Source organism: Hemitrygon akajei, chromosome 10, assembly GCF_048418815.1.
Source record: "Hemitrygon akajei chromosome 10, sHemAka1.3, whole genome shotgun sequence".
In the NCBI taxonomy this organism is placed as follows: Eukaryota; Metazoa; Chordata; class Chondrichthyes; order Myliobatiformes; family Dasyatidae; genus Hemitrygon; species Hemitrygon akajei.
Genome location: NC_133133.1, coordinates 89,163,963 through 89,181,750, shown reverse-complemented (window position 1 = coordinate 89,181,750; position 17,788 = coordinate 89,163,963). Strand labels below are relative to the sequence as shown.

The following is a 17,788-nucleotide window of genomic DNA, read 5'->3' as shown; positions in this document are numbered from 1 at the left end:
TACAGCCGGGGACTTTAATCAGGCCAACCTCAGAAAAGCGCTGCCAAAGTTATACCAACATGTCTCCTGCTCCACTAGAGGCCCGAATATACTTGACCACTGCTACATAGCAGTCCAGGATGCCTACCGTTCCGTCCAACGACCTCACTTCGGAAAATCGGACCATCAGGCTGTACTCCTCCTCCCGGCTTACAAACAGAAACGTTGGACAGAGGAAATAGATGAGGTCCTCTGTGACTGCTTTGAATCGGCGGACTGGTTAGTATTCAAGGATTTGGCAGCTAACCTCGATGAGTATGCCTCAGCTGTCACAAACTTTATCTGGAAATGCACAGAGGACTGTGTGTCTCGCAAGATGATCCGGGTATTCCCTATCCAGAAACCTTGGATGAATTATGAGGTCCTGTCCCTTTTGAAGGCTAGAGCTGCGGCTTTTAGGTCTGGAGATACCAGTCGCTACATGGAATCCAAGCGTGAACTCTGGAAAGCCATTAAGGGCGCCAAGAGGCAATATCAAGCCAAGTTGGAAGCTCAGGCTAACCAGAGGGATGCCAGTAGACTATGGCAGAGTCTAAATGAGATGACTGGGCGCAAAGAAAAGGCTGGGAATATCAATAACTGTAGCGCTTCTCTTCCTGACGAACTTAACGTATTCTATGGAAGATTCAAACAGAAGAGGAGCATCCTGCCCCCTCTGAATGAACCGGACCTGGTGGCATCAAGATTCATCGTCACCGAGGAAGACGTTAGAAGAGCCTTCCTGAAGATAAATCCAAGGAAGGCGACGGGCCCAGATGGCGTCCCGGGACGGGTTCTCCGGGCCTGTGTAAGCGAGCTAGCTGGAGTGTTTGCTGACATCTTCAACTGCTCCCTGCTTCAGTCTAAAATCCCCTCGTGTTTTAAGAAGGCAACGATAATCTCGGTGCCGAAGAAAAGCAAGGTGGCATGCCTGAATGACTATCGACCTGTGGTTCTGACATCAATTGCTATGAAGTGCTTTGAGCGATTGGTTATTCACACATCAACCATAACCTACCGGTCAACCTCGACGCTTTGCAATTCGCCTACCGGAGCAACAGGTCAACAGCAGATGCCATCTCTCTGGCACTACTTTCCTCCTTAGAACACCTGGAGAATAAAGATGCATATGTAAGGCTCCTTTTCATCAACTACAGTTCTGCCTTTAATACCATCATTCCAAATAAACTGATTCCTAAGCTCTGGAACCTGGGTCTTAGCACTCAGATCTGCAGCTGGATCTTCAACTTCCTCACAGACAGGACCCAGGCTGTAAAAATAGGGGACAAGCTCTCCTCTACAATCACTCTGAGCACCGGTGCCCCACAAGGCTGTGTACTCAGCCCCCTGCTGTACTCACTGTACACCCATAATTGTGTAGCCAAGTTTCCATCGAACTCAATATATAGGTTTGCTGATGACACCATAATTGTAGGCCGTATCTTGGGTAATGGTGAGTGAGTACAGAGAGGAAATTAAGAACCTGGTGGCATGGTGCGAAGACAATAACCTATCCCTGAACGTCAGCAAGACGAAGGAATTGGTTGTTGACTTCAGAAGGAGTAATGGACCGCACGACCCCATCTACATCGGTGGTGCACAGGTGGAACAGATCAAAAGCTTTAAGTTCCTCAGAGTGAAGATCACAAATGACCTGACTTGGTCTAACCAAGCAGAGTCCACTGCCAAGAAGGCCCACCAGCGCCTTTACTTCCTGAGAAAGCTGAAGAAATCTGGCCTGTCCCCTAAAACCCTCACTAATTTTTATAGATGCACTGTAGAAAGCATTCTTCTAGGGTGCATCACAACCTGGTATGGAAGTTGTCCTGTCCAAGACTGGAAGAAGCTGCAGAAGATCGTGAACATAGCCCAGCACATCACACAAACCAATCTTCCATCCTTGGACTCACTTTACACAGCACACTGTCGGAGCAGTGCTGCCAGGATAATCAAGGACACGACCCACCCAGCCAACACACTTTTTGTCCCGCTTCCCTCCAGGAGAAGGTTCAGGAGCACGAAGACTCGTACGGCCAGATTTGGGAACACCTTCTTTCCCACTGTGATAAGACTGCTGAACAGATCCTGACCCGGATCTGGGCCGTATCTTCCAAATATCTGGACCTAACTTGCACTACCTTACTTACCCTTTTCTATTTTCTAATTATGATTTATAATTTAAATTTTTATTATATTTACTTAAATTTGTACTTCAGGAAGCATGAACGCAGAAACAAATATCACTGTGATGATTGTTCGCTCTAGTATCAATTGTTTGGTGACAATAAAGTAAAGTATTAAGTATTAAGCATTCGGGCTCTCACAACCAGACTATGTAACAGTTTCTTCCCCGAAGCCATCAGACTTCTCAATACCCGGAGTCTGGACTGACACCAACTTACTGCCCTCTACTGTGCCTATTGTCTTGTTTATTATTTATTGTAATGCCTGCACTATTTTGTGCACTTTATGCAGTCCTGGGTAGGTCTGTAATCTAGTGTAGTTTTTTCTGTGTTGTTTTTACGTAGTTCAGTGTAGTTTTTCTACTGTTTCATGTAGCACCATGGTCCTGAAAAACGTTGTCTCATTTTTACTGTGTACTGTACCAGCAGTTATGGTCGAAATGACAATAAAAAGTGATTTGACTTGACTGTGCCTTCAATGATTGTATCCCCCAAGTCTTCATTTTCATTGTAACGTTCAATGATTATTGTTGATACCTACAAATTCTTTGCAGTTCCTATCATGAAGTCATGAAATCTCTTCATTTACACTCCTGGCCATTTCTGTCATTTTCAATTCTGAATGCTTGAAATCGCAGTGAGCAAAACAGTTCTGAACTGTCTTGCTACTTATTTCTTGCCAACTATTAGTGACACAAACCACTACTTCTTGAACAGAAACATATTCAACTGATGCTATTTAAAAACTATTTGCTCTAAACCAGTGGTTCCCAACGTGGGGCGTATGCCCCTCGGGGGGGTAATTTGATTTTTAAGGGGGGCAATTCGAGAATGAGTTATTAACAGTGAATTTTTTCTAGTAAGTCTGTGTGAGTATGAGTGTGTGTGCGAGTTAATACGTATGTGTATATACAGTATGCATACATAAAAATACTTGTGTGTATGTACATGTGTAATTGCGTATGTACTGTATATATAATGTATCACCATCATAACAACCATCAAATGGCTTTCATAATTAAATTAATGAATTGACTGATGTAGGAAGGAGCGAATGAACAAGTCCAAACGAGTAAGAAACTCGTACGAGGTCGCGCCAATGCTGCTTTTTGCAGTAGCTTTCGGTTCTTGGTGGTGTGAAGGCGTGTACATTGCGTCATCTCTTTTAAACGGTGTATCTGTCTTTGTATGCTGTAGAAACGAATCGGCATTGTTTTATTTATTTATTATTTTAATATCACTTAATGTTCTTTTTTTTTACAATTTCTTAGTAATTTCTTCCTCAGAACTTTAACAGTCCTTTGGTTCTTTTATTTTTCTCTTTCATGAATGCCATGTTCTTTGGAAGCTTGTTTAAACCAAGTTAATGGTCTTTTAGGCTTCCTCCAGGTGAATAGGAGTTCACTTTTTGAATAATAAGAATTATATATCACCACAGGGGGCATCAGGATTTTAGAGGTGATTAGGTGGGGCATGGCCAAAAAAAGGTTGGGAACCACTGCTCTAAACAGAGTGTAATTCTAATGGCCACACAAGTGGATGTGACTGACGCTAGTAAGAAACTGCTCGGCAACAATCTCCTGTCCCAAATAAATGCAGTGAATCCTTGCTATTTTCTTGATTAGCTTTTGTTCTTTAAATTATTACCCAAATAAGTAGCTGTCCTAATTAACCAACGGCTCAAATAACCAGAAACCACTGTATTGCACAGTGTTAAACAACAACTCATCTCGAGTTGGTAGATTGTGAATTCAATTCTCATTTCAAAAGATTTTTGCACAGAATCTAGGCCAATGCAAGATTTGGGAAGCATTTTACTGTCCAAAGTGCCATGATTTGGATCAGACTTTACAGTGAAGGCCTTTCAAATGAATATTAAAATTTCAACAACGCACCACAGTTGAATAGTTCCCCAAAACAACATCACTGAAACATATTATTGGATTATGTGCGTCTCAATACAGGTTATTCTTCAGCGGTTTGAACGGGGCACGAATGTGCAAGCAAGTGGAGGTCGGCCAGTGAGAACAGCGGGAAGAGTTTAAAACCGTGCAGAATTTAAAAGGTGACGGTTTGAACGGGGCATGACTGTGTAAGCGAGTGGAGGTCCGCCAGTGAGAACAGCAGGAAAAATTTAAAAAGACAGATTTACAGAGCGGGCAACAGAGTAGGAAGGCTTTAACTCAACGGGGCTTAGGCGATAAGGGGTCGAGGCCAGGTAGGTTATCTGTTTAAAATAAAGACAGAAAGTATGTGTGTGAGGCCGGTTTTCTGTGCTTGGTGTCAAATATGGGAAGTCCTAGAGACTCCCAGCCTCCTGGACGACCATATCTGCACCAGGTGCGTCAAGCTGCAGCTCCTTAGAGACCGCGTTAGGGAACTGGAGATGCAGCTCGATGACCTTCATCTGGTCAGGGAGAGTGAGGTGGTGAGAGAGGAGCTACAGGCAGGTAGTCACCCCGGGACCACAGGAGACAGAGAAGTAGGTAACAGTCAGGAGAGGGAAGGGCAAGAAGCAGGTGCTAGAGGATACCCCAGTGGCTGCCCCCCTTAACAATAAGTATTCCTGCTTGAGTACTGTTGGTGGGGGGGGAAGAGAACGGCCTACCTGGGGGAAGCAATAGCGGTCGTGCCTCTGGCGCAGAGTCTGGCCCAGTGGCTCAGAAGGGTAGGGAAATAAAGAGGATGGCAGCAATGATAGGGGACTCTATAGTTCGGGGGTCAGATAGGCGATTCTGTGGACACAGGAAAGAAACGCGGATGATAGCTTGCCTCCCAGGTGCCAGGGTCCGGGATGTTTCTGATCACATCCATGATATTTTGAAGTGGAAAGGAGAACAGCCAGAGGTTGTGGTACATATTGGTACCAAAAACATAGGTAGGAAAAGGGAGGAGTTCCTGAAAACAGACTACAGGGAGTTAGGAAGGAAGTTGAGAAGCAGGACTTCAAAGGCAGTAATCTCGGGATTACTGCCTGTGCCACGTGACAGTGAGTATAGGAATAGAATGAGGTGGAGGATAAATGCGTGGCTGAGGGTTTGGAGCAGGGGGCAGGGATTCAGATTTCTGGATCATTGGGACTCTTCTGGGTCAGGTGTGACCTGCACAAAAAAAAGGGCACACTTGAATCCCAGGGGGAGCAATATCCTGCCGGGAATGTTTGCCAAGGCTACTGAGGAGAGTTTAAACTAGAATTGCTGAAGGGTGGGAACCAAACTGGTGATGGAGGAAAGGGAGGTTAGCTCACAAATAGAGAAAGATTGGAGACAGTGTGAAAAGGAGGATAGGCAGGTAATAAAGGGACAGACTCAGACTGATGGTTTGAGATGTGCCAACTTTAATGCGAGGAGTATTATGAATAAAGCAGATGAGCTTAGAGCTATGATGTTGTGGGTATTACAGAAACTTGGATGGTGCAGGGGCAGGAATGGCTACTTCAAGTGCCAGGCTTTAGATGTTTTCGAAAGGATAGGGAGGTTGGCAAAAGAGGTGGGGGCATGGCACTGTTGATCAGCGATAGTGTCACGGCTGCAGAAAAGGAGAAAGTCATGGAGGGCTTGTCTATGGAGTGTCTGTGGGTGGAAGTTAGGAATAGGAAAGGGTCAATAACTCTTCTGGGTGTTTTTTTTATAGACCACCCAATAGTAACAGGGACATCAAGGAGCAGATAGGGAGAGAGATTCTGGAAAGGAGTAATAATAACAGGGTTGTTGTGGTGGGAGATTTTAATTTCCCAAATATTGATTGGCATCTCCCTATAGTGCGGGATTCAAATGGGGTAGAGTTTGTTAGATGTGTTCAGGAAGGTTTCTTGACATAATATGTAGATAAGCCTACAAGAGGAGAGGCTGTACTTGATCTGGTACTGGAAAATGAACCTGGTCAGGTGTCAGGTCTCTCAGTGGGAGAGCATTTTGGAGAAAGTGATCACAATCCTATCTCATTTACCAGAGCACTGGAGAGGGATAGGAACAGACAAGTTAGGGAAACGTTCAATTGGAGTAAGGGGAAATATGAGGCTATCAGGCAGGAAATTGGAAGCATAAATTGGAAACAGATATTCTCAGGGAAACATAGAAGAAATGTGGCAAATGTTCGGGGGATATTTGCGTGGGGTTCTGAGTAGGTACATTCCAATGAGACATGGAAAGGATGGTAGGGTACAAGATCCATGGTGTACAAAAGCTGTTGTAAATCGAGTCAAGAAGAAAAGCTTACAAAAGTTTCAGAGAGCTAGGTAACGTTAGAGACCTAGAAGATTATAAGGCTAGCAGGAAGGAGCTTAAGAATGAAATTCTTTCAACATCAATTTCCTGCCTTCTCCTACATCCCTTCACACCCTGACTACTCAAGAATCTATTTAGATAAGCACAAAGGGAATAGAAGGATATGGGCGATGAACAGGAGCAGACCATTTAGTATGGCTCAGCACAATATTGTGGGCCAAATAGCCTGTTCGGTGGTGTACTGTCCTGTGTTAAGCCAGAAGGGGCCATGAGAAGGTCTTGGCGGACAGGATGAAGGAAAACCCCAAGGCATTGTACAAGTGTGTGAAGAGCAAGAGGATAAGACATGAGAGAATAGGACCAATCAAGAGTGACAGTGGAAAAGTGTGTATGCAACTGGAGGAGATAGCAGTGGTACTTAACGAGTACTTTGCTTCAGTATTTAGAAGGGAAAGGACCTTGGCGATTGTAGGGATGACTTGCAGTGGACTGAAAAGCTTGAGCATGTAGATATTAAGGAAGAGGATGTGCTGGAGCTTTTGGACAGCAACAAGTTGGATCAGTCACCAAGACTGGATGGGATGTACCCCAGGCTACTGTGGGAAGTGAGACAGTAGATTGCTGAGCCTCTGGCAATGATCTTTGCATCATCAAGGATGGGAAAGGTTCTGGAGAATTGGAGGGTTGCAGATGTTGTTCCTTTATTCAAGAAAGGGAGTAGGGATAGCCCAGGAAGTTATAGACCAGTGAGTCTTATTTCAGTGTTTGGTAAGTTGATGGAGAAAATCCTGAGAGGCAGGATTTATGAACATTTGGAGAAGCATAACATGATTAGGAATAGTCAGCATGGCTTTGTCAAAGGCGGGTCACCCCTTACAAATCTGATTGAATTTTTGGAGGATGTGACTAAATACATTGATAAGAGTAGAGTCATAGACGTAGTGTATATGGATTTTAGCAAGGCATTTGATAAGGTACCCCATGCAAGGCTTATTGAGAAAATAAGGAGACATGGGATCTAAGGGGACATTGCTTTGTGGATCCAGAACTAGCTTGCCCACAGAAGGCAAAGAGAGGTTGTAGACGGGTCATATTCTGCATGGAGGCCGTTGACCAGTGGTGTGCCTCAGATCTGTTCTGGGACTCCCACTCTTTGTGATTTTTATAAATGATCTGGAAGATGAAGTGGAGGGATGGGATAGTAAATTTGCTGATGACAGAAAGGTAGGGGGTGTTGTGGATAGCGTGGAAAGCTGTCAGAGGTTACAACGGGACATTGATAGGATGCAAAACTGGGCTGAGAAGTGGCAGATGGAGTTCAACCCAACCCAAATAAGTCTGAGGTGGTTCATTTTGGTAGGTCAAATATGATGGCAGAATATAACATTAATGGTAAGACACTTGGCAGTGTGGAGGATCAGAGGGATCTTGGGGTCCGAGTCCATAGGATACTCAAAGCTGTTACGCAGGTTGACTCTGTGGTTAAGAAGGCATACGGTGCATTGGCCTTCATCAATCATGGGATTGGGTTTAAGAGCCAAGAGGTAATGTTGCAGCTATATAGGACCCTGGTCAGACCCCACTCGGAGTACTGTGATCAATTCTGGTCACCTTACTACAGGAAGGATGTGGAAACCATAGAAAGGGTACAGAAGAAATTTACAAGGATGTTGCCTGGATTGGGGAGCATGCCTTATGAGAATAAGTTGAGTGAAATTGGTCTTTTCTCCTTGAAGCGACAGAGGATGAGAGGTGAACTGATAGGCGTACAAGATAATGAGAGGCATTGATCGTGTGGATAGTCAGAGGCTTTTCCCCGGGGTTGAAATGGCTAACACGAGAGGGCATAGTTTTAAGGTGCTTGGAAGTAGATACAGAGATAAGTTGTTGTTGTGTGTGTGTGTGTTTTTTTTTTTGTTTTTTTTTTTACACACAGAGAGTGGTGAGTGTGTGTAATGGGCTGCCGGTGGCGGCAGAAACTGTAGGGTCTTTTAAGAGACTCCTGGATGGCTACATGGAGCTTAGAAAAATAGAGGTCTACGGGTAAAGCCTAGGTAGTTCTAAGGTGGGGACATGTTCGGCACAGCTTTGTGGGCTGAAGTGCCTGTACTATGTTGTAGGTTTTCTATGTTTCTAATATTCTGACAGCAAGCAATCTTCCAAAACACTAGATTGTAAATGTTTTGGCACACAAATTTTTTATTTGACTGTGCAGCCCTCATAAAACTCAGCTTGCTCACATTCTCTGTCAAAAACAACCCATGCACAATTAACACCATCACAAACACAGCTTCAGCAAATGATGGGCATCACCTTAGCTTTGCAAGACCCAAAGTCAATGTTATCTTTGAAAAGATTTATGCACTCACACACCAAGACACAATTATGGATTCAGGCCATACACAGGGTCTTGAGCACAATCATACAAGTTGATAATTCAGTGGAATGCACCTGGGAGCACTTACTTAGAAAGTTTTCATTTTACAGGTGGAATGCTATACCTCTTGGGTGACCACATAAAACCTAAGGAGCTAATGTTAATGCCTATGCCTTTACGTTGGTATTTACCAAGAAGAACTCTGTGGAAACAGAATGAGACATGCTAATGTGCAGGGATATTTTAAACTGGGCTTGCCAAAAATCATTAGGGTGAAAAACTTCCCAGGATCTGATAGCATTTATTTCAGAGTATTGAAATAAGCCAAATGAAGAGATTGAGTTAATTAAATTGACTTTATTTTTTTTACATCCTTCACATACATGAGTAAAAATCTTTACGTCTCCGTCTAAATGGGGCTTTAACAAAGATCCCTATGTTCTCACTAGCAATAGGCGAGGTTCCAGAACACTGGAGAGAAGCAAATGTTGTGCCCCTGTTCAAGAAGGGAAAATGGGGACAATTCAAGTTATTAAAGGTCAGTGATGAGAAAGCTACTGGAGAGAATATGGAGGAATAGGATTTATGCGCATTTGGAAAGTCATAGCCTGCTTAGGGTCAGTCAGTATTACTGCCAGAACAGGTCATGCCTTACAAACTTGATTGAGTTTTTTTGTGGAGTAGACAGAGGTACCGCTGAGGGCAAGGCAGTGGATGTTATCTACATGGACTTTAGTAAGGCATTTAATATGGTGCTTGGACTCAGAAGTGGCTTAGCTATATATCAATGATATGGTGAAAGTGAAGATGAGTGGATTAGCAAATTTGCAGGTGACATCAAAATTCATGGAGATGTGGACAGTGTCAGATTGTCAAAGAATACGGTGAGATATACAGTAGATCAATTACAGTTATGGGCAGAGAAGTGGCAGATGGAGTTTACTCCAGGCAAGTGTGAAGCGTTGCACTTTGGGAGGTTAAATGGAAGGAGAAAGTACAGAGTTAATGGTAGATTGATTAAAGGCACGACAGAGGAATCTTGAGGTCCGGGTGTACAGTTAATTGTACTTGATTATACAGTTAGTTGATTAAAGATATTGAGGCACAGGTACCTAATTCACTGAAAGCCTATGCAAGCAGATAAGGTGGTAAAGAAGGTGCACAGAATGCTTGTCTTCATCGGTAGGGATATTGAGTATAAGAGTAAGGAAAGCACGCTGAAGTTGTATAAAACTTTAGTCAGACGAAACTTGAAGTATAATGTGCAGGTCTGGTTGCCCTATTATAGGAATGATAAGCAGATTGTGGAAAAGATGCAGAAGTAGATAATTAGGATGCTAACTCATTTGGGGACATGAGCTACAGACAAGTGGGATAAACTTGGATTGTTCTCCAGAGAGAATCGGAGGCCAAGGGTAGACCTGATAGAGGTTTTATAAATTATGAGGGGTATAGATAAGGTAGACAGTCAGAATCTGTTGCACAGGGTAGAAATATCAACCAGAGGACAGTATCTTAAAGTTAAAGGTGGGAACGTGAGGGAAAATTTTCTTTTTTTTTTTAAAAAAACACAGCGATAAGTACCTAGGGAGGGTTACTAGATGTAGTGGTGGAATCAGTTAGTTTGGTAGAGTTTAAGAGGCTTTTAAAGCACTGATATGGGTGTAGAATTAGGTCATTTGGTCCACTGAATCTGCTCCACCATTTCATCATGGATGATTCATTTTCCCTTTTCAGCCTCAATTTCCTGCCTTCTTCTGCATCCCTTCACACCCTGACTAATCAAGAATCTATTTAGATAAACACGAAGGGAATAGAAGGATATGAATGATGAACAGGAGCAGACTATTTAGTATGGATCAGCACAATACCGTGGGCCAAATAGCCTGTTCGGTGTTGTACCGTCCTGTGTTAAAAGGTCCACAGGACACCCAATCTTCATTCAGATCAGCATCAAGCAAGGGAAGACTCTGTTTTTATTGCCACAATACCACACTTCACTTCCAACTATCTCTTTGCTAGACTGGATTTAATCTACAGGCTAAAAAGAAACCATTCAGCTTGTGTTGCCTCCACTACAGGATGAAGATCATGTCAACCAGTCGTTAAGCTGTAACAAGAGATGCATATAAAAGAATATTAAACCAAAGATCCCCCATTAACTTCCTCCTGCAGCAGAACATTTCCCAAGAACAAAGGACCAAGGCAAAACCTTGAAAAAAAATATGCTCGCTCCCCATTTCTCAACAAAGGCAGGTGCTGATCGTGAATTTCATCATTGCCTTCCGTCCTCAAGCAATGTCCCTGAATGTCTCAGAAAAATGTGCTTGAACACTAAGACCTTAAACCTGCACAAAGTTTATGGGAAACCAAGCAAACAATGATCCTGATTTTCCTATGTACTTCTGTGACATGGGCAACCTAGAGCAAGCACTTCAAAAGACTAGTTAAATACCAATGCTGCCTCCACAACATCTTCCAAATGCATTGTTAGAATAGGTGAACCAATATCAGCCTCTCTCAACCAGGTCAACCTCTCCTTAAGTAACATCCTGATTACATCCAGCCAGTGTTGATACAGGCATGACACCAATCTGAAACCAGCATGAAACGCATTATGGCAACATAGTACCACGTAGACCAGGAATTCCCAACCTAGCTCCATGGACCCCTCAGTTAATGGTAGTGATTCATGGCATAAAAAAGGTTATATAAAGACTCTTTAAAAAAAAAATCCCCAGCAACTTCCAGGAATCCCTGGTTCACAGCCTCAAAATGGAAGCGTTAGATGTCGATGAGAACCTCAAAACCCTATACTGAGAACATGCAGAAACACTAAATGGTAGAGTGCAACAACTCCAAACCTGCTCCTTGTTATGAACCTTCTGCACAATGGAATGGAGTCTGCCAGTCCCACGTTGGCCACATTAGCCAGTTCAGAACCCATGGAGTGGTTGCAAGTCACCATGCATCCCAAGGGCTGGTCTAATCTAGAGGGAGAAGAATCAGCATGATACCCAAGAGCAGTACTGAGGATGTGCTACCAGAGAGATCAATCCTTTGGATTAAGTTTTAATCCAGGGACACACTCATCATCTCAAGTAAAAGTGATGGGATCCTGACATACAGTACTTCCAGAAACAGTCGTGAAGTTCTGCTTAATATTCTACTCAGACATCCATGAATGTGGGTCCTCAGATCAGATGTCCGTGTGAACAGAAGGCATAAAGGCTGATAAGTCAGCAAGCCTGGAGTTCATGGCCTTGAGTTTGGAATCCCATCATTTGCTAATCCAGACGCCTATACCATTACCAAAGTTTAAAGGTCAATTGAAACTCTGGCTGTTGAAGCCCAATGACCAAACCTAAAAACATGGAGTCTGAAGGCCCAATGATGAGAGTGAGTTGTGCCAGTGTTGATTGTCAGCAAGGAGATGTTATAAGCAATCTGCAGTGACTGTGCATTGATGTTATTTCTGATCTGCACTGATGCTGATTGATGCAATTACGAAGAAGGCACAGTAGCGGCTATATTTCATTAGTTTGAGGAGATTTGGTATGTCAGCAAAGATGCTTGCAAATTTCTACAGATGCACCGTGGAGAACATTCTAATTGGCTGCATAACTTTTGGTATAAGGGACCACAGAACAGGATCTGAAAAAGCTGCAAAAAGGTGCTAGTCAGGTCCATCGTGGGAAACTAGCCTCCCCAGCACAGAGGATATCTTCAGAAAGCGATGCTTCAAAAAAAAAGTAACATCCATTTTATTTTTAAAGGGCCCCCATCATCCAGGACAAGCCCTTTTCCTATTGCTACCATCAAGGCGGTGGTATAGGAGCTTGAAGACACACTCAGTGATTTAGGGATGGTTTTCCCCTCTGATATCAAACTTCTGAATAGACAATGAACCCATGTACACTACCGCACTATATTTTTTATGGCTTCCTTTTTTGCATTACTTATTTTTTAATATAAAGCATAAGGCTCCAAGTAACTGTTTGCATGCCATTGCAGCCACATTCTGGTACACCGCTTCGAAAGGCAGAGTAAATCAGGTGAGGGTAGTCGGCAGGTCTCGTACCCTGGCGATGTGTCTGTCCTAGCATGCGAAGGCAACTCTGGTGGACTGAGCAGATGAGGTCAACAGTGAGATCCAATGGCCAGGAAGGCAGTTCTGCAATGCTTTGCGGAGAACATAGGGCATAACGAGGCACAGAAAATCTCATGGTCATCCACTGCAACCAGGGAAGACCCCAGTTGCAACGACTACTCATACCACCCGAACTGGACTTCTGAGGTCAAGAGAGTGGAGCTACCCCAGTGTAATGGCTTTTCCGCTTTAAAAACTCTCCCGCACAGGTCCTCTGTCATCATCGAATACAACGAATAACCAATCACTCACATTTAATATGTATTGCAATATACTGATTTCCTACACTGTAACTGTGTCTGCACTTCAAATATAAAACCAAATCCTTCAAGTAGTAATAGTGCATATGGAATTGTATTTTATACAAATTATTTTCAAATCTGTTTTTCTACCTACGATTGAGAAAAATTGTAATATTAAAGACCAATTTCCTCTCATTTCCCTTAATTTCACATTTTTTTGTGTAACATTACAATGTTGACATAGGACTGCTATCAAGCAGAGCAGATGTCTCATAGTTTCAGTGAACTATACTCAAAACTGATCATCAGTATTGCCTATGACCAAAAGAACAAATTTCACAACAGATGCCCCCCCCCCCCCACCTGATGGTCCAGTTTCCTTCTACACCCAAAGACGTGTAGGTCGGTAGGCGAACTGGCTACTGTAATTGTCCCCAACATAGATGGGTGGTAGAATTGTGGGAATAACAGATTAAATAAAACTAGTATTGGCTGGGACAGCTCAGTGGGCTGACATAGACCTAACAAGTTAAATGATTTCCTTTGATACCAAAGAAAAAAATAAAACTAGGTTGTAATCTGCCAGTGGCATATTCTTGACAGGTACACTCAATGTGTGTTAGCTTAAGTCAAGAGTTGGATCACCCACCGCAGCAGGTCAATCCCACCACTCAACCATCACCCAAAAATACCACGGTAGTGTTTCTGTGCAGAGACACTTTCACAATATACTGTATGATTGGCACTACAATTGATCACACCATTCATGCCTGTTGATTTCCTCTATGACCTGTCTCAATGACTCACACTGGAGGAGTCATTCTGGCATAAAATGACTTAATCATATCTATGACAATGGATTCTCTTGTCACATCCTCATTATTACTGAGTCAACAGATTCAATCCTGATCCTCTTCCCAATCTGGACAACCTCTTAGCAATATACAAATACAAAAGAGGTGGGCCCATACATACAGTACCAACATGCTCCCACATCAAACTCGATGGTAGTTAGAGGTTTTGCATTGCAATTCCCAATTTTATCCAACCCCCAAGTGTTGATTCACATCAACTCCAGCATTTCACAGCCTTGGCATTCTTAACAGCTTTCATGGCCAGCTTTGTGTGGTTGGAAAGACCGTGCAATACTGAGGCTTGATTGAGCTGCAATTTCCTCCAGTTCAACATCTGGAAACTGTGTCAATATTAAATTACTATCAGCACTTTTAAAGGGCTTATTTTTTTTTAAATCAAAGAACAGGAGTTGCTGGAAATCTAGAATAAAAACTGAACATAGTGATATTACTCAGCAGATTAAGCAGTATATCAAGAATTTAACCTTGCAGTCATCGACCTGAAATGTTAACTGTCTCCCTCTCCACAGGTGCTCCCTCATTTGTCAGGTATTTCTAACAATTTGATTTCACTTAAGGATTTTTGGGGTGGTGGACAGAAGAGCAGATTTATTAAATGGATCTGGGCACATTTTCTATAGGACATGTTATGGATGATCTGATTTTAGTTCATACTGTGTTCTGTTAAATGTCATGACTTCACAATAGAAAGGCAGCTGCTGTCTGCAAGGAGTTTTTACGCTCTCCCTCTGACCACGTGAATCCTCTGGGGATTCAGTTTTCTCTCACATTCTGTACAGTTAGGGTTAGCGACTTATGGATACGCCATGTTAGTGCTGGAAACGTGCTGACAATTGCAGGCAGACCAGCACAATCCTGATTTGATTTGATGCAAACAATGCATTTCAACACAATCCATGTTTTGAAGTACACATGATAAAGCTAACCTTTACCTTTCAAAGCAATTCCATATTCCCCATGGCTTATCAAGATCTATGTCAATGTATATTCTTTCAAATTTATTATTTGAAAGAATATCACTAGATATTCCTCTGTGTCTCTGCATAGAAACACTACCGTGGTATTTTTGGATGATGGTTGAGTGGTGGGATTGACCTGCTGTGGTGGGTGATCCAACTCTTGACTTAAGCTAACACACATTGAGTGGACCTGCTTAAGGATATCACTAGAAACACCCATCCTCAACTGAGGAGGCAGTTAAGTGTCAACCACATATGTGATCTGGAATCATACAAGGTAACACCAGTCAAGGATGGCAGACTTTGTTTCATGAAAAGTATTAGTAAACCAAGGAAGTTTCCCATAAATCCAACACATTGAAATTAAATTTGAACTTTTATCTCTGGATCAATGGTACAGAACTCTGCCAGTTTGTACAGTAAGCCCTCTCTGTGGGTGCGCTGGGCAAGGCAACCAACATTTTCCTCTGGATACATGGAATTCAGTTACAGCACGCATCACTTTGCAGACTGGGTCCTGTTGCAACAAGCATTCTTCCTGAAGACACACTAGCTTCTAGCTGTAATCTGCATTTTCCTCGTCGATTCACTGGGTTTTGGCTCAACTGGCATGGATATCCTGCTACAAAGCATCTGACGACAATGTACACAGTAATAGTTTGCAAAACAAAGGAAGCCATGGGACAGCAAGGTGTTACTGCCCTTTAACTCACCCTCCCGAAAATTAAAATAAGTCAATTATATAGGAGTCCATACTATTCAAAAACTTTTTTTTTTAAATCACCTGCTTTCATCTTTTTCCCAAATCAAGTACCTAACATTTGTTTCCCTAGCGAGGACTGCTTAAATTCCACACAAGACACTGAAGCAGTTAATGCTCACCGATGATGGGATAAACCCTCACAACTCAGCCTGAACTGTGACTAATGGGTTTGAACTGGTTGTTCAGAACGAGCTGCAAAGGAATCTCAACCATTTCCCTTGTAATTATGAGCTTAGCTCATAAGATATTTAAATACCCGACGATTATATTGGTTGCAGAAAGAAAACAAACCAATCTTAATTCAAGGTGCTGGTGGCACCGCCTTCAAATTAAGAAACGTTGAAATAAAAAAATTAAAACGTACAACTTCATTTCAGGGAACGAAATCCAAGACTGAGCAAGGATTCGTGACTTAGTTCTTGCCGAACGCCTAACATTTTGTTTAAACTGAGTGTGTACAAAAGTTGAAACTGTTCCTCTGCTGAATAAAAACATTGGCCAGTCGGAGAGGGGAAAAAATACAACAGGCGCCGTGCATGCTCTTACTCGCCCTCAACTGTCTGGGAGTGATAGAAGCCCTGACTTTTGGGAGTAACCAAACTCAGAGCAGCTCCACCGCACTTCCAAAGAGGATTTGGCCCTTTCCCCACCAGTCAGAGGCAATGAGTAGGGCGAGGGGGAATAGAGAAAGCGAGCGGTACCTCAACCCAATGTCCGATCTTATCTGGTTGCCGCGCTCGCCCTCCAGGGGGTCCCTCCATCCCCCGCCCTGGGTCAGGCACAAGTACAACCACCCTCTGCAGTCTAGCACCCTCCCATTGGGATCGGGAGCAGGAGCCCGGGTACTCACAACTTGACAGAACTTTTCCTCCCAGCTGCTCCGCCGCCCACGAGTCCGCTCTGAAGGGCGAGAACCGCACGCCCTGCCCGCGGCCTCGGCCTCCCGCCTCCCGGCCATGCTCATTCGACGCTCTCTCTCCCGTTGCACCAATTGGTTTACAGATGCTCAAGGCGCCCTTGAGTGACTGGTCAGGCCGGCTGTCCATCAGAAGGCGGCGCTCTCGCCCGCAGTGCAGTTACCTGCGTGGAATGATTTGGACCAACTCAGGTTGAAATTTATTTACTTTAATAAGACATGTTGCTGAGCCAGGTGAGTTTTTAACAACAGTCTAGTATTATAATCCAGATGTACTTAGTTAACGGAATTTAATTTCCCCAGCTGCCACGGTGGTATTTGAACTTAACCGGTATTTTACTTTACGTTACCTGACGGAAGAACTTTCACCTCAAACACTACAGCGATTTGAAAAGGTGGTACCTTTGAGGGGGTGTGAGGGACGTGAGCATCAAATACATGCAACACGTGCTTCTGAAAGAGTGTTTAAAAACAGTGTTGCACCGTTCTCCTCACGATGAGGGATGTCCAGTAAAGGCGAAGTGGTACAAATGGTGACCGGTTTTTAAATTTTATTCTTAAAATAGTACACTAAAATTACATTCTTACTGCCATTTGATCAATACTTTCAGTAGTGTTAGCACATCGGGTTTTTTTACGTAGTAGTACTACTGCTTCTCATATGTTCCTAGGGCAAAACACTCTCCTATTGTTTGAGTGTCTTCCCCAACAGGCCCATACCCTCAGTGACCTATGCGGGTAGGTGTAGTTTATGGTCCTTCTCCTCAGAGCCTTTGCACTTGCTGCACCAAGTTTCAGCATGTCCCTCAGCATGTACTCCTGCTCCCCTGAACTGTGCCAACAGAGTTTTCTTAAAACATCTTAGACCATAAGATTTAGGAGCATAAGTAGACCATATGACCCATTGAGTCTGCTCCACCATTCAATCATGGGCTGATCCACTTCATCCAGTCATCCCCACTACCCTGCCTTCTCCCCATACCCTTTGATGCCCTGGCTAATCAAGAACCTATCTATCTCTGCCTTAAATGTACCCAATGACTTGGCCTCCACAGCCACTCGTGGCAACAAATTCCACA

General features: G+C 43.3%; 1 protein-coding gene across 2 annotated transcripts in view; it reads right to left on the bottom strand.

The window, feature by feature from the left end:
• LOC140734524 (plastin-3-like) overlaps window positions 1-16,756 on the bottom strand; it is a 150,219-nt gene extending 133,463 nt beyond the window's left edge. The window contains exons 1-2 of one of the 2 annotated variants that reach the window (XM_073058602.1): window positions 16,644-16,692; window positions 1,037-1,128 (exon numbers count right to left, since the gene is read on the bottom strand). The gene's annotated coding sequence lies outside the window, so the exon portion shown is untranslated. Of the gene's footprint in view, window positions 1-1,036; window positions 1,129-16,643 lie in introns of both variants that reach the window. The other variant, XM_073058601.1, reaches the window with a different exon arrangement.
• Between the last annotated feature and the right edge of the window lie 1,032 nt (window positions 16,757-17,788).